General features: G+C 44.8%; 1 pseudogene; it reads right to left on the reverse strand.

Annotated features, from left to right (window-relative positions):
* Positions 1 to 339: 339 nt before the first annotated feature.
* Positions 340 to 3,054, reverse strand: LOC113834679 (annotated as a pseudogene).
* Between the last annotated feature and the right edge of the window lie 3,391 nt (positions 3,055 to 6,445).

Below are 6,445 nucleotides of genomic sequence, written 5' to 3' on the forward strand. Positions count from 1 at the left end.
AGCTTCACACTGGTGAGAGTCATGGTGTCTGCAGCTTCACACTGGTGAGAGTCATGGTGTCTGCAGCTTCACACTGCTGAGAATCAAGATGTCTACAGGTTCACACTGGTGAGAGTCATGGTGTCTGCAGCTTCACACTGGTGAGAGTCAAGGTGTCTGCATCTTCACACTGCTGAGAATCAAGATGTCTACAGGTTCACACTGGTGAGAGTCATGGTGTCTGCATCTTCACACTGGTGAGAGTCATGGTGTCTGCATCTTCACACTGCTGAGGATCAAGATGTCTGCATCTTCACACTGGTGAGAGTCATGGTGTCTGCATCTTCACACTGGTGAGAATCACAATGTCTGCAGCTTCACACTGGTGAGAGTCATGTTGTCTGCATCTTCACACTGGTGAGAATCACAATGTCTGCAGCTTCACACTGGTGAGAGTCATGGTGTCTGCATCTTCACACTGGTGAGAATCACAATGTCTGCAGCTTCACACTGGTGAGAGTCACAATGTCTGCAGCTTCACACTGGTGAGAGTCATATGTCTGCATCTTCACACTGGTGAGAGTCACAATGTCTGCAGCTTCACACTGGTGAGAGTCACAATGTCTGCAGCTTCACACTGGTGAGAGTCACATGTCTGCATCTTCACACTGGTGAGAGTCACAATGTCTGCAGCTTCACACTGGTGAGAGTCACAATGTCTGCAGCTTCACACTGGTGAGAGTCACATGTCTGCATCTTCACACTGGTGAGAGTCACAATGTCTGCAGCTTCACACTGGTGAGAGTCACTAAGTCTGCAGTGCTTCATTGCTTCCAAAGATTCTACTACAGAGTCTGTATCCTGGCCTTTTCCAGCTTCTCCTCCCCAACTCCCCCACCAACCCCATGCCTGGACTTGTGGCTCCTTCCTCCACCTTTAAACACAAGTCTAAAAAACTGTATCACTTTAGCTTCTTACATTGTTACACTGCTTTTTAAAACCTCTTTCACTTTTTGAGATGATTTAATTGTGTGTGTGTTCTATGAGTTGTGGACACTTGGCTGCTGCCTCACACACAGAAGCCAGAAGAAGGCATCCTCCTCTATTATTCTCCACCTTTTCCTTTGAGGCAAGGTCTCTTCAGAACTGTGACCTCGTGTTTTTTGGCTAGACTGGAAACCAGCCAAACCGGGCAGTCCTCCTGTCTTTGGCTCCCCTTGGAGCTGGGCTCCACACCAGAGTGTGTGGAATGCTCAGCTTATAATATGAATACCAGGATCCGACCTCTGGTCCTCAAGATAGTGCAGGACACACTATTAACTGCTGAGCCAGCTCTCCGTCCCCAATTGCTTCCACTTTGAAAGACCTCAAGATTACAGTGGGCTTACATTTCATAATGGAGTGTGTCCCAAATCTAGTGGCAGGAACTGTAACTCTATCCATTCCCCTCTACCACACAGTCAGGATTCTGTAATTCTTTCTGTCCTGTTCAGTGACAGGTAAATCATTAAATTCCTTGCCAAGTGAAGTGGTATTCTGGTGTGACTACCTACTGCAGGAAGAAACTGGTTTTGAGGTTTGGGATGGGGAGGCATCATGAGGGTTTATCTCTGCAGGATGCTGCTCTGAAAACCACAATCAGACCAGGCCACTCTTGGGAAGTGTCCATGAAATTATACACTTGGGAAATAGTGAAAACCTAAACACATAGGTCTTTGGGGCTCTGGAAAGGCACCCACTCCAACGTCTGTCACCTAGTACAGAGGTCCACTTGGTATTCTTTTACTTCTTTCTTTATTTCTTAGAAATAAAAAAAGACTGAGAGTTCAACCATTGAGTTATTTTTTGTATTGTGTTTTTTTATTTGAGTTACAAACAAGATTGAATTACATGACAATCCCAGTTCCCTTCTCCCTCCCTTCCTCCCCTTCCACTCCCCCAACTAAACCCTACCTATCACATATCCTTTCTTCTAATCTATAACCATTGAGTTATAATGGAGACAATTAGGGCAACTGGGAGGAGGAAGAGTTGGAGTAGGTTGAAAAGCCAGCAAGGGCATGGCTGCTAAAAGTCTGATCCACTTCATTTGTCCCCACTGGAAGGGCTCCTCAGTCTCATTGGGAAAATAATGATCTGTCACTGAAAAAGTGTTGCAATGGGTAGAAGGACAGCAATCTTCAAGGTAACCTTTTTCCTGTTGACAGTCCAGAGAGTGCAGATGCTAGCTCTGTGGTTGCCAAAACTAGCAAAAGCATTGATGTTTCACGGAGCTCTGCCCAGGGACCCTTTGGGATCACAGGCATGAACATGGTACTGCTTACTTAGTTTCTGCATGCTTCCTCAAGGCACTTCAGACATTCTCCTCCCACATAACCTGGGTGTTTTGGAGTGGCAGCCTGCACCATTCCAGTCTCCAGGAATGGGCTTAGGATCAAAGGTTGTTATCATTCCAAGTTTTCACATACGAAGTGTAAGATGAAACAGGCCACCCAGAGACAATCTCCAGTGTGGATACACTCATAGTCACAGGGTCCTATCTGGAATTTGGTCCTATTTGGGATCTCACTGGGCAGGCAAGACCTCGCCATTTGTCCCTGAAATCTTGAATCTGGCATACAAACAGGCCCAGTTGTGAGCCTTCACAATATCCCTGCCATAAGCTTTGTCTACACCACAGCAATATAGATTTGGGGGCCCAGGGAAGCCACTGAAAAGTCAACCAAAATGGTACCCATCTGTCCCATGAGAGTATGTTCCATTCTAAACCAAGGATGCTGGTTGCTCATCATGTCCATTATCCATTTACAGGTCTCTGAAGGCTTCTGGTGAGGTGGCCATGATAGATGATGCTCTAGGCACCGGGTGGGGGATGGGCCTCAGGAGTGAGATGAGGAGAGCTCTGCTCATCTGCCATTCTCAGATCTCCACCTTTACTTCCTTTTTCACTTCCACCATCTTGTCCAAGAATCTGCCACTTATTTCTGAAAGCAGCCTCCTAAGTCCTGTGCCCACATCTGCTTGTACCCTCCTGTGGTCACTGCCACACAGCTGAGAGACCTTATCCCACACCATATCACACCTCTCCTTCCTCAAGACCTCCAGAATCTCCTCTTTCTTATGAAAAAACTCAGCTTCTGTGTCATGGTCCACACAGCCTACTTGGTGTGATTTCTCTATCTCTCTGCCCCTGATTTGTGTTCTATAAAATAGGTCTTTTCTCTATTCTAGTTCTGCCCCAGGACTATGTTCAACTATACTCCAAAATTTGAGGCATGCCGTTTTCCTTCACTGAGTATTCTCCCTGGATCTTTTCTCTCCTCTGTTCCTTAGATGGGCCTTTTCCTGCCACCATCTGCTCCCTCTTTGGTGTCCTCTTCACAATGCCATTCACTGCCAATGTATGGCATGAGCTTCCCTCTTTGCCCTTTGTGTCCTTCTCTTGAGTGTAAGCCTCCTCAGAGCTTCGAGCTGACAGACTTATCCACTGCTCTATCCTGTGTATCCAACACTCCGACTGGCATATGGAAGACTCCAAGTAAATATTTGTTGAAGAAATGAGTGAGCAAAGGCACAGTGGACCTCAGGGGCATTTCAGAAGTTCCTGTTGCCGGGGACTAGTGTGCCATGTTATCAACTAATTTCATTAAAATTATAACCACAGGACTCCGTTTGATCCTCACAGAGAGATGGAAGTGAGACTTTCCAGAATAAGGTTCTGGCTGGGAAGATATGCAGCATACCAGTCAGTGTTAGGGAGGACTCCCCGGGTAAATGCTAACCACACCAGTCAGTGTTAGGGAGGACTCCCTGGATAAATGCTAACCACACCAGTCAGGGTTAGGGAGGACTCCCTGGATAAACACTAACCACACCAACCAGCATGATGGAGGACTCCCTGGATAAACGCTAACCACACCAGCACTGTGTAGTCCCCAGGGAAAGACAGGTGATCAAGGTACAACCCCTTCTCTTAAGGAAGCTATAGACTGATGGGGCTGATCCACACATGCACACATTTTTCTATGTTTCTGATATTGTCAGAATGAGACAAAACCATAAAATATGTATAAACCTTGGAAGGAGCAAACAAACACTGGTGCTGTGGCTACATCTGAAACAGTGACCTGCATCCCCTGCCAGCTGACTTCAACAGGAGAACTTTAATTATATTGCTTAATTACACCAGAGCACACTAGCATTTTTAATTTTTTTAACGGTAATTCCCCCCTGGGCTCCTGATATTTGCCTTACATTATTGCCAAGCACTCGAGAGGAGGGACAAACAGGAAAGGAGTTTTAGTGTTTGGAGTCCTCAGCCCTGCTGTGTGTTATTTGCTTATACATTCAGATCTGGAGAGGGCAAACTCTTTAGCTGTTCTGGTGACCTGTGAGCACAGTTCCATCTGAGACGCAGAAGGGCAGGGACACTATGGCCAAGCAGCAAAACCATGCCTCAGACTTCACAAACCACCAGACTTTTACTGATCTCTCAAAACCACATAGAGATCATAGCTCTGCTGTTTTCAAAAAGAGGAAACCCAGGCAGGGTTGGAACAGTGGATTAGGTTGTGGAATAGTCTTCTGTACACTGTGAAGATGCGTCACTCATTTTGGTTTGATAGAGACTGAACAGCCAATAGCTAGGCAGGATTTCCAGGCCCAGAGGATGCTGGGAAGAAGGAGGGAGGAGATGTTGGGAGACGCCAGGGATTCAGAGCAAGCAGCATGGGCATTTACAAAGTAAAGGTAATTAAGCCAGGTAAAGGAATGTAGATTAAATGATATGGGTTAATTTAAGTTATAAGAGCTAGTTAGGAACAAGCCTAAGCTATCTGGCAAGCATTCATAATAAATAAGAAGTCTCTGTGTGATTATTTGGGAGCTGACAGATGGGACAGAAAAATCCACCTGCAGACTTATGTGCCTACACATCATTATTGTTAGAGCAAGAGCTCACACCCCTAAGCTCCAAGCCTGAGGTGTTTGCCGCCAAGCAGGAGCTTCAAGCGAGAACGTCCACACCTGTGCAAAACCACACAGCAATACACTGCGTAACTTCTTTACAAATATTTTTTTTTCTTCTGGCAGCTTCAGGTTAGCATATGTGTTTAATTAACATTTCTAATTAAAAACAGAACCCATAATACTCAAATATTTTCCATGACTTACATTCCTTTGGATCTGTAAATGGCAAACATGCACATGGTAGGCATAGTATTTCAATTTTCCTAGAGAGATCTGATAACATTTCATCAATGAAATCAATAGGAACATGTAGGAAATGCTCCGCCGGCTAAGAGGAGGAATCAGGAGCTGCTTTTTAGAGATGCAATAGGCAAGAATATCATGCAGAGCTGGACAGTGGCAACACATATCTTTAATCCCAGCACTTGGGAAGCAGAGGCAGGTGGATCTCTGTGAGGCCAGCCTGGTCTACTGATCGAGTTCTAGACTAGCCAAGGCTACACACAGAGAAACTGTGTCTTGAAAAACCTAAATAAATAAATAAATAAATAGAACATCGTCCAGATTCTCTGAATCTGTTTGCTTCATTTTTTTCACTTTAAATGGACACATTCTACTTAAACAAATTTATAAAGGAACCTTCACACTGTTCTCATAAGCATAACCAGTGTAACACATAGGCACATACAGTCATCCATGTGCAGTTTCACTTTGTACCATTTCTCTTACCTGTGTTCAGCATGGTCTGAAATACTAAAGGAAGATTCCAGAGATAAACAACTTCATAAGTTTTCAATAGCGTGTCATTCTGAACGGCACTCAGAAAAGCAATCTTGTACCTTCTCTTTCCATTCTGCCTTGGAGTGTAAATGAACTCCTTACCCAGCATATCCACACTGTGGGTGTTACCATCCCATTTGCCACTTAGTAGCACTGTATTAATCAGTGCTACTATACGAGATTTATTAGAACAGTTTACAGGCTGTGGTCCAGCTAGTCCACCAATCACTGTCTACCAACAGAAAGTCCAAGAATCCAGTAATCATTCAATCCATGAGATTGGATATCTCAGCCGGTCTTAAGTATACACTGGAATCCCAAAGAAGTCGGCTCTGATGCCAGCAAAGGAGTGGACTTGCCATCAAGAGTGAGAACAAGCGGGCAAAGAGAGCAAGCTTCCTTTGTCCCTGTTCTTTATTGAGGTTGCTAGCAGAAGGTGTGGATTAAAGGTGATCTTCCTACCTTGACGATCCAGATTAGAAGTGGTTCTTCCAACTTCAAATGATTTAATTAATTAAAAATTCCCTTACAAATGTGCCCAGCCTTTTGGGTTTTAGTTAATTCCAGATGTAGTCAAGTTGGCAACCAAGAATAGCCATCACAACCACCTTGGTTATCACATCAGCTGTTTTGATACCGTAGTGCTCATCCATAGCACCCAATGATGTCATAGGACTTCAGGTGTTCAATGAGGGTCTTGAGATGCACATGAAAACCT

Source organism: Cricetulus griseus, chromosome 3 (assembly GCF_003668045.3).
Source record: "Cricetulus griseus strain 17A/GY chromosome 3, alternate assembly CriGri-PICRH-1.0, whole genome shotgun sequence".
Taxonomy (NCBI): Eukaryota; Metazoa; Chordata; class Mammalia; order Rodentia; family Cricetidae; genus Cricetulus; species Cricetulus griseus.